Source organism: Apus apus, chromosome 16, assembly GCF_020740795.1.
Source record: "Apus apus isolate bApuApu2 chromosome 16, bApuApu2.pri.cur, whole genome shotgun sequence".
NCBI classification, from domain to species: domain Eukaryota; kingdom Metazoa; phylum Chordata; class Aves; order Apodiformes; family Apodidae; genus Apus; species Apus apus.
The window spans coordinates 10,318,059-10,334,910 of record NC_067297.1 but is presented as its reverse complement, the minus strand read 5'-3'; positions in this window follow the sequence as shown (position 1 = coordinate 10,334,910).

Genomic DNA, 16,852 nt, shown 5'->3' with positions numbered 1-16,852 from the left:
AGCCAAGATTGCAGGCATAGATGTTAACGTAGAAATTAGTGATTTTCTTTTATATGCATGTCCCCATGTCTAAACTTCCACTCTCCATAATTTACATAAATCCAGATTAGTTTCCTTCTCAGGAGGAACAGCCTACAGTTGCTTGCAGCACATTCTTTCAGTCTGTGAGTCTTCCCAGCCTGTCAGCTCTGTAATTGACGTATTCTGGGAAACCAATCTTGGCTCAGCCAGAGCTCCCTCCCTTTTCTAGTTCTTTGAGATTTTAGGCTTCTTTGATCCCCCACTTAGCCCTGGGAAGAGTACCCATTCTAGCCTGGATGGAGCCAGCTCATTAGCTTTTCTCTAAGTGATGACCCAGCCATTATTATCTTAACTACTTTGAAGCCAAGTATCTGAAGCTATTCTTATCTGTAATGTTGTTTTACATTTCCTCTTTCCTCCTTTAACAACCCCTTCAAAATCTGCTTTGATTTAACCCTCTCTATGCAGGCAGGAGGCAATATTGAACTTAATAGGGATACATTTATATCAGGAATTAACCAGTCCCAAAATGAAAGAATCAGTAGTGTTGAGTCTAGCTACATATTGCACAGGGATGTGCAATATCTTGGTATTGTGAAAAAGATAGGTATTTTCACTCCAGAAAAGACAAGGACAGGCCATGTAAAACCATAAAGGGAACAGAGGTTTAGCTAGAGCTATAAAAGTTGCAAATGCAAAACAAAATCCTGAGTACCAGAAACAAAAAAGCCACAGTAACTTGCAAAAAATAACCCAAAGAAAGTAAGATTAGAATAACAGAAATATTTAAACGTCTTTAACTAATATATATATTGAGTAGATCTCACAAGAAAATCTGAAAATTGGCAACTAGCAGAGATGCCTGAATATCCTTTTAATTTATATGTTATTGTTTGAGCAATAACATTAGTCTTAACGCAGAAGAGGTTTAGCACTTTTGTACTTTTCTCTACACTTTAAGTGAATTTCACCTGTGGGAGAACGAATGATTGAATCTTTGTGAATATTTGCACTCATAAAACACAAGTGGTTTCTTAGCAAAAGAATGAATACAGGAAGACATAATGGCAAAAGAAAAATTGGGAAATTAAAATTTGTATTTAAACCTGTGTAGATACATGTTCCCCACTGCATCCTCTATGGAGCCGTATGTGAAATACCTACAGTATTATTGTTCCTAAAGTGAAGCAGGATGCAGTGCATGTCACAATAATTGCAGAAGCATTGGCATTATGTTGGAAGTAAACATTTTTTATACTATATAAACAGCATCAAAACAAATTTTAAAATATTCTTATAAGTATTTTTTAAAAGTTTCCTGTGTTACGACATCAGGAGGCATCAGCTTCAAAGGAGTCAGCAATTCACTTCTAAAACTACAGCTTCAATGTCTTTTCCTAATGTTGTCTAAACACAGAGAGGATTTGTGAGCTGTTTACTTGGCAGTAAAAATTGAGTCAAAGTCAGCCAAAACCTTTTTGTGGACTCCTGCTTCCACACTTCCTATTTCCCATTCCAGTGATTAGTCCAGCAGTGAAAACCCTGATTAGTTACTGCTTGTTGTGGTGGAGCTGACACATCACTGGGAAACAGCAGCTAAAAGGTTTAAATAATACAATAGGATACCTGTGTCATTACTAGACAGAAGGCTGAGTTGTCTACCTTCTCCAAATCAGAGAGTTCTGCTTCTGCATCATAGTTTTAGCTATAAACATCCATGGCTTTATTCCTGCAGAAAAATAAACAGAGATGGAATTACATCACTGCTTGTGAAAGGGATTTCCCATCTAGAAAACAGAGATTTCCCATCTAGAAAAGAGAACAATTTTCAGTAATCTTTGTAATGCATTTTGGGATCATGTGCTTTGATGTTCGGAATAAACATAGATGTTTCCTCCATTAGAATCAAATATTAAACAACCCTTTCAATCAGGGTATCTTTGCCAGTATCTTCAGCAAATTCAGGATCAGTCCCCTTTCTAGGAAATGTTATGTATCCTTTTATGCTTCTGCTTTTATTTCACATAGAAGCCCACTGATTTTTTATGGCTGCCACTGCAGAAAATAAATGATTCACTAATTATTCTGTGGGTGGGTATGCTTATGTTGCACCACAATGTTAAAACATCACATATACAGTGTGAACATAGCATGAGTTGATTAAACATGATCCCTTTTTGATGAATGTGTCCTTCCCTGTACGTCAGGCTTGGACAGAGGGCTGAGTGAATGGCAAATTACTGCCATCATCATGGTGGCTAGTCATGAAGAAAATGGCATTCTGATTTCAGTGATTTGCCTGTCACTCTGTCCCCAGATGACAGTTTTAGTTTATTACACCACCTTAGTTCTGACATGTTTTCTTCCCTCTATAGATTAAGCATGTTAGTTATGCAAATGTCTGAAACTTCTACGGTGGTTGAGTTCAAGATTCAAGATGCTCTCTGGGGCTAGGTAAAGAAGACAGAATATCAACTTTCCACAGGGAATAACTCCAGTAGAATGTCTTTCTTATAGAAATAGCTTCAGAAAAAAAAAAGGTATTTTACTGTCTAAGAAAAGGGAAATCTGCAGAATTTTGGCCAGAGAATTACCTGGGCCTCATGCCTCTCGCAAAGAACATAACTACTTAGCAAGCTTCCTTCTTGCCCAAAATAACTTTGTTAGTCTCAGTGTTGTTCCTCCTACACCTAACTGACATCTCTTCTCAGCAGGGTTTCCATATAATGTAGTATCTGTTTTGACATAATATCAGGAAACCATAAGGTATTAGCAAATCAAGGGGCCAAACTTTACTATAATATAGAATGTCTCATCGATTTCACTAAGTATCTGAAGAAGTACTGCAATATTCTCCCTCTGTTTCAGAGTAAGTGAGAATTACATTTACAGGACTAATTTCCATTTCCAGGTAATATCTACAGATATCTTTATATTAATAGTATATAAATACATTCCTGGGTCCAGTCAGCTGATTTCATGTAACACACTATAAGAATATACTTGACTAATGCCATTGTGGAAGTTATATAAAGCCCTCCAGAAATGAAAAGAGAACACAAGCCATACAATAATTTCTAAAGTGCAAACATTTAAGCAGTAGTTTCTGTTTAGTTTGTAGTGTTTTCTCACCTCCTCATTTCAGTGACAGTTCTCCCACAGTTAGTACCATGGTGTACTTAATGCATTATCTGTATCAGATGTTAGCTCTACCTCCAGCAATTAAACACTTGTTTAATTTATGGATAATGCTATTGTAGTGATTGAGGAATGTAGAGTTCCTAAGTAACACACTTTTTCATAATTGAGAATAGAATTATGGACAGAAATACAAAGTTCCCAAGCCCCCGAGTTTCAAATTACTGGGAGGTTTCAGTGAAATGCCTAGGGGAATGAAGTCGTATTTGCAAGTTACTTACAACTATCTCCTACAATGTTTTCTCCAATGTGTTAAAGGCTCAGGCAATTTAATTTACATACAAAAGTACAAAGTGGAAAACAGCTTTCTTTGAACACTTTCTGGATATATTAGGGCACATTGCAAGTGTTTCAAATGAAGATATATGAGGAACATACTAGTAAGAGTCATTAAATTATTTTACTAAATCCCAGACAACTGTGTTTAACTTGAAGGATTTAATGTTCAAAGAGGTAACTGTTGTCAACTTCCTAAGTGTCTAAAGAAGGCTGCAGGAGTAAAGGCTCAAAAATGCATCTTTGCTTTTCTTTAACTTGAAGGACAGTAAAAGTCCTTCCAGACAGACATTGTTTTCTGTCTTTCTTTCTTCTACAGAAAGAATATGCACATTTCATCATATTTTTTTCTTAAACTCTTTCACACCTACTAGAAGATGTCTGTACTTCATCAACAGGTGAGTTAATAAAGACCACATGAGGTACACCTCTCGCTATTGAATGAGTAAGAGCAGGAAGTCCCACTGCCCTAGACAGATCTGGGTACCTCAATGTTCTTACACAGAAGTTTTAAATAAAATAGCTATGTCACAAATATTTCCTTTTACTCTTTACAGGAATTTTTATATCTTGCTTATGACAAAACTCATCCCCATAGTCCATTCTCTGCAAGACAGCTATGATTGTAGTACAGCACTTAACTGAGGGTCCTCACTAACCAACAGAGGGGTGAACAATTTGAAAATGGCTTGGCCACCTCTTTATGAGTCTTTTCTTTTTTTCTTCTTTTTTTTTTTTTTTTTAATTAGAATAGCATTGAGTCACAGTAAATTTAAAAAAAAAACAACAACTCAGTAACCAGTAACTCAGTAACTCTGAAATGTAACATGACTAGCTGCATCATTGCCATGACATCACACATACTATTTGTTAGTTTAAAAAGTAGTACTAGAAAAAACTGCTGGTACAGAGAGAGAGTTTCTCAGCTTGATTTGTTTTACTTTCCATTAAAATAATTTTTGAAACAGTATCAGAGCATACGTTTTGTTTTATAATTTTTATTTAATTTTTGCAAGTAGGATACTCAAGATAAACTGAGAAAAGCTTTAAATCTCATATCAGTGTCTGAGGATTTTAGGAGCTGGCCCTAGAAAATGGTATTAATCTATTAATAAATATCAGGGACATTTTGTCACAGCTCTGTTAAATGCTAAATTCTCCCATTAGCTAAAAGTGTATTGTTTTGAAGTCAGAAGGGTGTTAAGCTTTTAGCTGCATGTGAATAATAATAAATCCATCCTCTTCTAACATAGTTTATCAGGTAATGATGGTACTTTAACAAATAACTATGAGCTCTTTATTCAATAGTACATAAAACATAACTAGAATTTTGTTTAATGACTCATAACAGTAATTTCTTATTTTGCTGCTTTTATTCCATGACCTATTGTCCACGGCATCCATAAGATACCTCTGCGTAATCCTTAAAAAGTGAGATTTATCATCATATTTTTGAAGTACAGAGGATCACAAGTCTCTCCTGATGGCCAAGATATATTTTTCATGTCAGTGCACAGTTTTTAAGTGTTTCTTTTCTTGTTCACACACTACCAATGTCATTGTACTCTGTACACAATAATTTACCAGTGCTCACCATCTGTGGACAGCTGTAGGATAGGATCAGAAGGGAAGGGAGATCTTTAAGCTTGTATTTGTAGTGATTTGCCTGAGCTGTTAGCCTGTGAGCTCTCAATGTGCTGTGAACTAAATAACACTGCTCAGAATAATAAATAACAGTGATATCCCAGACATTATCCATGTCTCTGGAAATTACCTTTTTTTTTTTTTTTTTTTTTTTTAAAGTAATTTCTGTATTACAGAATCAGAAGATTCAGGTAATACCAATAGTGCAATATCTGCAAAACCACTTGCTTCCATAGATAACAAAAAGATAATACAGATGTCAGCAACATTTTCTGTATATGTGGTTCTATCTGGGAATATCAGTTTTCCAGGAAACTGATCCAAAATCCATGTAGTATTTATTATTTTTTTCCTGTGATGTCCATGTCAGAAAAATCACATTTAGGACATGACAATCAAGGTACCAGTCTTATAAAACAAGAAATGAAGAAACAGTGTATTAGATTCTGTGATTTGTAAGTGATCCTTCTGATTCTAGTAGGGCTGAAATGTTGATAAAAGCACAAAGACTTCTGCCCAACGTCCTGCTGTACCAATACAAAGTGGACAACCCATGCCACCAGCTTCCCATCCTCACTACTGAAACTTGGAGAGAAAGGAAAAGCAATGGTCCTAGGCAAGCAAAGGGATGTTCCTGTGGATTTGTTCTCTACAAATCAATGAAAACTTTAGCTTTTGAAAAACAGGAAGGGATGGTCATACTCTTTTGACCAGTACCATTTTCTCTGGTGATGGGGAGAAAGAACCCAATCTGAACCTACTTTTGCTCTTGCTAGTGGAGGATACAAGGGAAAAAAATTAGTAAAATGGGCATCTACAGTGATATTTTGGAAATTACTCTTCTTATGTTATCTGATTGCTGAATTCTTCTGGCCTCTCTGCAGCTGTACTTCTGTATAAAAGCAGATAAGCTGCAGTTTATGAGAAAAGGTTTAACAAATAATAGCCTAGAATCTATTTATTTCCATCTGCAAATTTATACATCTTGCTATTCAAATTTGCATAAAGAAAAGTATATCAAAATCCAGATGCACATCAACTTAGATATGCATTCACTCTATTGAAGGGATGAATTTTGATGCCTTAGTTATGACCTAACCTACCATTCTTGACAGTAAATGAAAGGTCTTCCACCCTTTAAGTGAATTCTGTTCTGACCTTTTGTGGTTTTTCAGTCCTTATCAAACAAAATTCTACAATTCATTATTTGAAGACTCTTCTTCAGCAACTACTACTTTTCTAAAAGGTCTGAGCAAACAATCTGTTATTCAATAGAGACAAGAACAGCATATAAGAAGTATTTTTCAGCTCAAAACTAGCCAATGACCATAATCTCACATTCTGCATATTTTCAGACCTCCACCTTAGGTGCAAGCCAGGATTTTGGCTGCATCCACTAACTTAGAAACAGGATCAGTTTTCTCACCAGTTTCATCTGACATACTATGTGATCTTGTAGAAGGTAGTTTACTTCCCTGTTTCTCCTCTCTTTTTTCATATTTTTTAATTAGGCTGTAAATTCAACTTGCCAACTGCCAGCTAAAGTAGGAGCTCAGTCGTGATCAGGACCATTAATCATAGTACAAGAAAAAAATATGTTAGTAAAATTTAATAACATTTCTACCTTGCCTGCTCACACTGTACAGATCCTAACTTATTGTTACTCTCATTTTCTGAGATCACAAACCAGCATCTTTAAGAGTAGAAATGTGTCAGTACAAAGATTTTAAATAATTTGTTAATGCAATGATGAAATTGGTTTTGTAATTTTCCCCACTATTCAAAGACTGTAATGATTCACTTTATTTTTACTGAGGTCTAACACTTAGCATATCAAAAAGGTTTTCAATAATACAATGCTAGCCTCATATTTACTTTGTCCCACAGTAGCAGAATATCAGCACCAACATTTTCAGACTGTGTGCAAGAGCTCTTCAGATACAATATAATGTATATGTTACAGTACTTTAACAAACTTTATCATGTTGCAAGATTATGTTAGTATTTAATAATGTCATACATTTTTTTCTACTCTCAGATGCATATGGGCATGAATAACATCATTAGCCTGACTTTGTAACACACTGTATATTCTACATGGGTATAAAGGATTACTTGAATTACTAGATAAGTTGTTCCTAGTTTGAATTCCCTCAGCCAGAAAATATTATTTGTTCAACTGAGTAATGAATTTGAATACAATAAAACTGCTTTTGCTCATCATTTTATTAATGGCTGGTGATTCTGACATGACAGAAAATAACTGCATATGGGCAAACACGAGCAAGGCTCCAGTTGCTTTAAACAACCATGTCAGTTAGCATGAGACAACGAAGGGAGCTTTATAAAATAAGGTCCTTTATCTGCAGCTGTGCTGCAGGGCCCTCTGCCGTGCGATTCATGGTAATAATGGAATAAATATAGCAGGTCAGGAAAATTATCCTCCTGTTAGTTCTAGAGGTGTAAGCTGCGTAACTGACATGTTAGGTTTGCTCTATTGTTTAAAAACCTTTTTAAGAAGCAAGCGCTAAGTAGGCATTATTTACCACTCACCCTAAGTTCCTAACAAGGTCAGACAGACTGCCTAACCTTGTCAGGCGGCAAAGCCATCTGGCTTGATCTTGGCCTGATCCGATTTCTGTTTCATAAACTAAACTCCACAGTCCCTTGGAAAAGAGACAATAGACTTTGCAATGGCCTGAGCTCTTTTACCCTTTGTTTTTCTATTTAAATAGTATATGTCTCTTTGGTCTTTTGACAAGATTGCTTGACCTTGTAATGTGACCATTCTCAGTGTTCTCTAGTGCTGGAATGTGTTTTCATAATACTGGAAGACTTCTTTATATTATCTAAGGCAAACATTTGTTTATTAAAGTTGAAGTAAAACATTCACATGATCAAAAGAGAAATGACCGGGCACCTGGAACACACAATAAAAAGATCCCTCCCAAGAGGAACCTTCTCTCACCTCAGCTACTGTTCTGAATCCAATTAGGAGAGATGAAAACATTTCTCTCACTTAACTCTGAAATTAGAAAAAAATCAGGAACTATGAAAAAAAAAAAGCAATTAATATCCTAATAATTTGCTCTCCTTTTGTATTTGAGAACTGCTGATACACTACTGCCAACAGTTATATTAGTCCATTATAATATCTACAGATAGGTATTTAAACCAAATAGAAATTCCTTTCCCTCAAGCCAACGGCATCCTGGCTTGTATTAGAAATAGTGTGACCAGCAGAAGTAGAGAGGTGATTGGATTGTCCCCCTGTACTCAGCACTGGTGAGGACACACCTGGAGTATTGCATCCAGTTTTGGGCACCTCAATTCAAGAGAGATATTGAGGTGCTGGAGTGAGGACAGAGGAGGGCAATGAAGCTGGTGAAGGGCCTAGAGAATAAATCTTATGAAGAATGCTTGAAGGAGCTAGGAATGTTTAGTTTGAGGAAGAGAAGGCTGAGGGGAGACCTCATCAGTCTCTACAACTACCTGAAAGGTCATTGTAGAGAGGTTGGTGCTGGTCTCTTTTCACAGGTAATTAGTGACAGAACAAGAGGGAATGGCTTCAAGCTGCAGCAGGGGAGGTTTAGACTGGATATTATGAAAAACATTTTCACAGAAAGAGTGGTTAGACACTGGAATAGGCTGCCCAGGGAGGTGGTTGAATCACCATCCGTGGATGTGTTTAAGGGTCATTTGGATGTGGTGTTGGTGGATATGGTTTAAGGGAGAACTTTGTAGAGTAGGGATGATGGTTGGACTTGGTGATCCCAAGGGTCTTTTCCAAACTGAATAGTTCTATGATTCTATATGGCTATTTTATGGGATTGGTGTTATTTATACTAAGAAGCTATCTAAATGCTCAAATTACATTCTGAATTCAGTCATGTTATGAAGTAAGTTTTATTTAATACAGGTTGAATCTGAAGCACTAGGAATATCAGAACTGTATTTCAGTGACCAAATTGAATATATTTAATATTAACAGAAGAGAAAAACTTCCAATACTTAAGCTATCAGTATGTATCAGCTAAAGTTCAAGCTCTTTTAATACGGTACCCAAATGGAATCAAGATGCTGAAATATTTTTTAAGTTTTCTTTTAATCAAACCTTTCAAATTAATACAATTTGGGTAGCTTAGAATGGTGGGCAAAGCAATGAACCACCAAGATCCGTGTCTGGCTTAGTTTGCTCATCCAAACATGATGTTGAAATAATTGTGACCAATCAGAAGGAAATAACACTAACCTTTTAAAAAATTAAATTACAAATGTCAGCTAAATTATATTCAAGACAATGGTGAACCCTTCAAACCTGTTATTGTCCTTGTAAGTCAGAAAGTGGATTTTACAAATGTTTTGGAGAAATGGGTTGAGATTGCTACCTTCTAAGTAAAGAAGGGGGCATCAGAATTTTCTACTGTCTGTTCTGCTGAGCAAAAACACCCCACAGAACAGCAAGAAAATAAGTTCTTCACAAAAGTTATGGGGATGTGTCATTTATAGACTGGTTATGAGCATGCAGATGATTTTGCTTCGTCTGGATGAAAGTTTCTCTGTTTTGGACAAGAAAATGCAGTTGATATTTGAAATCAGAACCCTGATGGAGTGTTTTGAAAGTACAGCACATGCTGCCTTAGCAGAAAATTACAGAGAAGTCCAATTCCTACACTATTGTTTGCAAGTTTTTGTGTTTAAGACTATTGAATATAATTTTCTACCCTGTTTAGAACAAGCATGGAATGTCAACATGTAAGTGCTAATGCAATACAATCATTTAATAATAATAAACTACTAGAATAATTCATAATAATATATATTTCATAGTATTACAGATACTACAAAATAGATAATAAAACAACATAAAACCAAAATTTTAATAATAAAAATATTTCTATTGTGTTGAAAATAAAATCAAAGCATTCTAGTATGCTGTCATATGTAGTTTTAAATGAGGTCTTATGATAAAATTAGGAAAGACTAGCAAAAGCAGTTACATGCCCAACCCTCTCAGACACAGCTGCAGCAAGGGATTCAGATTAATGGAGTCAACCACTAATTCAATTAAGTATTAGATTAACGAATGAAATTTGTTATTAAAAACCAGGAAATTATATCTTTTTTGTTATTTTTAATGAAATCTTTTTCAGTTACTATGAATTTACGAAGTCATTGGCAATTAATTTCTTCTTATATGCTATCTTGTGTCTGCTTCAATGTAAGGCATGAGGAAGAGCTGTATATTGTTACAGGATAGAGTTTCTCAATTTATTTGGTTAAAAAATGTCCAATACTCTGATGAATGAGGGCTTATAAAATTTCTGAAAAATGCTATTGTTGTAATTTTCACATGCTGTGAATATAAATCTCCCATATTCTTTTAATACTACAAATCTCTTCCCCTAACACTGTCTGTGCCCATGATCATAAGGGCAATTTTAAAATTGCTGTCTTGTAATTGTATTGAATATATCTTTGGCCTTGCATTAATTAAAAAAAATAATTAAATTCTTGATTTACCTTTACATTACTGTTCATTATTTATGCCATTTAATAATCTCTACTGCAAACCATAATTGAATTGTTAACTGTTCTTACCCTGCAGCTACTTCTGATGGCAAATATAGGCAAAATGTTGTCTCATTGAGCAGTTTTCATTTAGGTTAATACATGTTCTTTGAAAGCAGTTGTTGAAATTTGGACAATTCCTACTTCATGAACAGAGGGGGCAGGAGAGACAGCAAACAACACTCCTGATATTATACAAATTGTTATGTGAGTCTTAAGTCTAGATTTTTGAGCAGACGGTAAAATCATGAAAGTGTAAAAAAAGCTCATCCATGAGTCTTTATAAAGCTGCTTTTTGGGTTAGCACACAAAAATGACTTCATGCACAATCTGTTTCTGGCATTAGATATGTGAACCCTAGTTCAATGGAAAGACGATTCTCAGCCTAAAATTCCAAATTCCCATCTTGGTACTGCAGACAGAAGTCCTCCTGCTCTGATACTGTGATTTATCTTTGACATTCAATGGTTAAACAAGTATGTCCACACATAGGCTCTATTAAATGACCAGTCATAAGTCTTACAATTTGTGAAATGGTTACAGAACAAAAAAGATTAGCCATAGAGCTAGCAGTTCAATCTTTTTCTCTTTGGGCATCTTTAAGTTTATTTTCTACTAACTCCTGTTGGCAAAGATGTACAAAGAAGCAGTGAGCACTGACGGAAGAGTTATGTGTAAAGCTTTCTGCCTTGATCTGCTCAATCTAAATAAAACACATCAATCAGGAAATGGAGCTGCTTTTTGTAACCACAACGTCTGATGCATCTACTACCAAGAAGGGAAGTGCAGACACACACTTTCCTATAAGTGCCTATTGATCTCGGGGGATATGAAGTGAGCATCCTAACTGGATGTTGGAGGCTGCTAAACTGTGGTCTTCAGACCACAGATATTTAATGGGAACATAATAAATAGTCTGTGGCTTATCTGTAGAGTCATATTGCTTTTCACTTTAATTAAAAGTCTCATTACAGAGACAGTGATGGTGGTTTCTGCAAGAAATGTTCAGAGTGGATTGTAGCCCATTGATCCAACAACCTGCTTCTCTAAATCTTCTTGGCTTAAGTTCTTCCCTCACTGTAACCTCACACCCTCAGTGCCAGCGATTTCTATGGGGCTGGTGACGCTTGCAAAACAAAATGCAACCAGGTTCCTTCTGTTTCTGCCTTGATGTTCATGTAAATGAGTCTGTAGATATATTTACTGAATGCTCATCATGGACAGTTATCATTATTTTCTTTTTCTTCTTCTCAGTAAAGTAACTTGGTGATTTTCAGGCTCACATAAAGAATGAAATGGTGCCATAGAGCAGCTGAGATTAAAAGGTACCTCTGGAGGCCATCTAACACAAGCCACCAAGACATAAGAGTCTTATTTGAGGTGATTTCTTTGTTTCTGCAGAGAGCTGGAATGTCCTGGTAGAACTTTGTTGCCAGTTTCAGGCCTACTGATTAATTACTGTATAATAAAAATGTTGAACATTGAATATTATACAGTGAAGTGAATTTGAAAGTTTTCATTTTATGGAGTCATAAGGCATGGCTTAGTTCTAAAATTGTTTCATTTTATTATATGATTTAGGCACTTGCAGGAAGTTTTTGAAAGTAAATAAGCAAATTAAAATATAGAAGAAAGACTGCATTTCTTCAGAAATGCCAAGAGGCTGCAATAGTTTCTGCAGCATGTGTACATGTTCCTGAAAATCTCTTTAGATGGCTTTCTTATCCGATTAGATGCCTCAACTGTTTTTTAAGACTTCCCTATCTCTATTTTTTAAAAAATCTGTTCCAACACAGGCAAGTGTCAGCACCTTCTTATTATTAAAAAGACAGTTGTATCTAAAATGTTGTTACAAACGTATTTGTTGTCAGTTTCCTTAATTTGATTTGTGGAGAAAGGGAGGTAGACATAACATCTGAAAGTTCCTACTCCTCACTATATTGTTATTAATTTTTAACTTGGGCAATTTAATTGCATCTTCACCAATTTATAACAGTTATTGACTACAGCAATCAGGCAGCTCCTAAAGCAACTTGAACTATTATAGTCCTGCAAGACTGTATTTGTTTTGCAATGTTTTCTTTATAAATAATATGCATTAGGTTGGAACATTATCCTCATTAGCCTAGGGGACTGCTGAAAAGCAGTAGTTATATGAAAGATTGAATTTCAGCATTTCAGGTCCTATTATGCTAGCTAATTAAATGAGAACCTCTGCTAATTGTGCTGCATCAAAGACTGACAATGGCTTGGAAGAAACGGCGTGTTCCCTTCATTAAGCAAGGATAATATGCTTGTTATGACCAAATAATCCATCATGATCAGAGAATGATCCGAATATTGTTTATCTGTATGCCATATTAATGAGGCTTGGTGCTTTCATACTGTTCTTGAGTGCCAGATGCATTGGGAAAAACAGCAGAGGTGCCTTCTGCTCTCGCTGTGGCCCAGCGCGGAGCGGGAGCGGCGGCGGATGCACGAGGGGGCACTGCTCGCGCTGCTAAAGCCATCGCTGCCCTCGGGAAAGGCAGAGCCCATCGGGAAACAGCCCCCCTGCAACACGGCAGGGCAACATTCACTCGGGACTCCGAGCTTCAAGCCACCTTAAAAAGGCATTTCTCTTAGCTCCTGGTCAGATGCTGTCACCTCAGTTATGATTGTCCGAGAATATGGTGATAATGTGACCGCTCACGTGTACAGCCACAACAGATCTGGGGTGGTAAATACAACCTCAGGGTCTAATAATTGTTACCACGTGTTTAAAGTAATGGTTGAACTCCAGCTGAAGTGTCAAGTGGTTCCCCTGGATTCGCAGTTTATCCTGGACACAGCACTTTGAAGTAGCTGTCCTTTTCAGAGTACAAGCTGCAACAGATGTGCCTTGAGTATTTCAAAGCCTTAACTTGAAGTAAATCAAAGCACTAAAGTGACAAACACCTTTGAAAAATATCACATCTGACAGAATATTTGCTTCCTCAGTTAGTATGTACATAGTAAGACAACTAATTCACATTGCAGAAAGGATACAAGAGTGATTAATGATATATATATTTAAAACTTATAAAGAGAACTTGATTTATTTTACTTTGCTCATACAAATATAAGATAATAAGAGGGATCAGAAACACTTGTGGATTAATTGTTCCAATGGTTATTCATATACATAAATGCTACAATATATACACATGAAAAATGCTACATAATGCATGGACATTATTGGTTTACAGCCTTTTTTTGCAATATAATCTAGAGATCACAATTAGTGCATTATCCTAGCAGTATTTAATCTCGGGTTACAATACTTGGATAAACAAAGAAACAAAGAGAAGAAACATTGTAGCTGGAAAAAAGGCTGCCAGGAACTTCAGTGTTTGCTATATAAAGACAAATACTTAATCTTGGCTCTGTTCAAATTCTGCTCACATTTGCTTTTCACAAATGATGTTGTATTTGCATTTGATGACTCAAGAAGCTAATAGTCCCAAATGTTACTAGTAATCTGGATATTTATTACAAGTATGGACATCTTGAAATTCTAATCCCTATAACATAGTAATCAGAGGTTTGGAATTACAAAAAATAAGGAACATGACATCAGTATTTATGTATAAAACTACCTGTGTTTGGCCTTAGAGTAGATAAGAGATTTGCAGACAGTCAAAAACATAGATGGGTTCAAAAACATCTGGAGAAATTCAGGGGAGAGAAACCCATCAAAGACAAAGATCAGGAATGTCTGAGCTTCAAATCTTAAGAGTCTGGGAAATGACTATCACTGCATACTTGCCCTCTTTTACTCTTCCCAAGGCATCTGTCAGAAAAAACCTAGACAGACCTTTGGTCTGACTCAGTGCAGATAGTATGAAGATGCTAAGCACGTTGAGGAAAAAAGATCAAATTCTTCAAAAACTTCAGCTATTGAAAATTTTTTAAATGCTTTGCCTGCACCTAATCATTTTACATAAGTGCAAAAAATTTTAATTTGCATCTAGGTAATGGCATGACTTTCCTAGAGCTGATGTGTCAGGTAAAAACTTTGCAATGAGAAATGAAAATGTTGAAAAGATTTACAGTTCCCAATAAGCTCCATTTTGAATTATGTGACCTTTACCTTGTAGTTGCTTTCCTGGACCTGTTTCCATGAAGAGCCTCCTTGAAAAAATTGGCAAAGGAAGGAGTCAGCTGAAAGATACTTTCTTTATTTCAACTGTGAATAGAATACATAAACAACTATTAGCTACATGACATCTCTCCTTCATTGTTACCACCATTTACCTCATTTTGGTAGCAGTGTTGAATGACTGGGGGGAAGGCTACACATTTAATCCCTTTGATAACAGTGATTTTAATAGCTACTGGGTTTTTATATGCTCAGTTGTATTTTGAGGAGTGATATTCTGGTCAAAAAGGCTGTATCTTCATATCTGATACTGAAGGGTATTTCGGGGTACTCATGGCACCCCAAATTTTTGATCCATGCAATAGATACATTTTGTGTTTGTTGTTTACAGTAATGAGTATAATAACTAGGGAAGATCAACGTGACCAGGCGAGCTGGTTCCTTTTGCAAACAATGGTGTCTTGTGATCCTAAGTCCTTGTTCAAAACATTTGTCAGCCAAAAAGATGACAATGCCAGGCACTATGCTAGAAAAATACATTTGAGGTGCATCAAATATAAACTCATGCCATGCTGTGTGCATGCAGCACAAATGAGTAACTGTAAGAAGACACAAGTAATATCTCTATTTCAAGGATAAATGTTGACATCCAAGTATAATAAAATCACTTTAAATGGCAATACTCCTAACTGCAAAACAAAGCATAGAAGACAGAAGAGAGATGATAATGCAGCCAGGGACGAGGATGGGATAAAAATGAATGCTGAACATTTTTTCACTCTATTGCTTTATGTGATTTCAGACCTCTGGCAGAATTTAGGGTGTAAGACTGTCCCTGTCTGTCTGTTGGAATCTTGTATTCATGGAACAACACAATGCAATTTCATTATGGACACTTGAAGCAAACTGGCCATGATCACATTCTGAAGATTTAAAATACTACATTTAATGAAAATAAGGCCTATTACTTTTCAAGTATTCAAGTAGAATATACACATAGCTTTTTTCCTCTATGTATCCATGCACTTGATGAAACTATTTGATGTAATTAGCCAAATATAAATATAAGGACATCAAGAGATAGAGTAAGGTGACTTGCTTAAGGTCACACTGAAAGACAGAGCCATTTGTATGATAAAGTGCCAAGGATAACATGGAGTACATGGCAAGCTAAAACAGAGAACAAGTTAATTGGCCTTTGAGTAGTAAACATAGCCAGTGCTAAATGATCACATCCAAAACCACTCACATGTATCAAGGACAATCTGTATTTTTGGCTAAAATACAGAGTAGTGGTCAAAAGCTAGTTCTCACTGCAGAATGATTAAAATCAAGATGACAGGCTGCAATGGTGATGATACTCACGTCATGAGTGATACTGCTGGCAACATCTCAGTCCCAACAGCTGTTTTCTAAAGTTCTATCAGATTATTCCTTCTGACACATTTTCTGCTTGCAGTCCAATCTTAGGGTTCATTGACAGGTTTTTAATTTTCTTTTGTTATGGAAAGTCTACATAGCACAACATTTGGTTGTTTGTCTTAACCCCCCCACATTTTCACATTACAAAAAAAGTGGAAAATTTAGTAGTTATAATTTAGTTTTATTTTATGTTGAATGTTATATATCCTTGTGCTTAGTGTAAGACAATTTTACAGGTGGGTAATGATATTTTCCATGTTTTTAAACCTAAATTTACTGTTTGTTGCTGGATTGTTGTATTTAAACTCATCTAACAAGTATTTGTAGCACCTAACAGAATTTACAATCAAGCAGAAGAGACTAAAGCTGTTACACAGTTTTGACCAGTTTTTTTCAATAAGAAATGCTTATTTACATTAAGAGAAAAGTTGTGTTAATATTGCATCAATATGATAGCCTAATTCTGCTTTTTCCACATTTGAATTAGTTGCTTCTGACAAAAAATCCTGTAACCCTTGACAGTGCAAAGTATACTGCTGACAAAGTTATCTGCAGATCCTCATCAGAAATCTCTGTGATAAGGTTGACTTTCTTCACTGG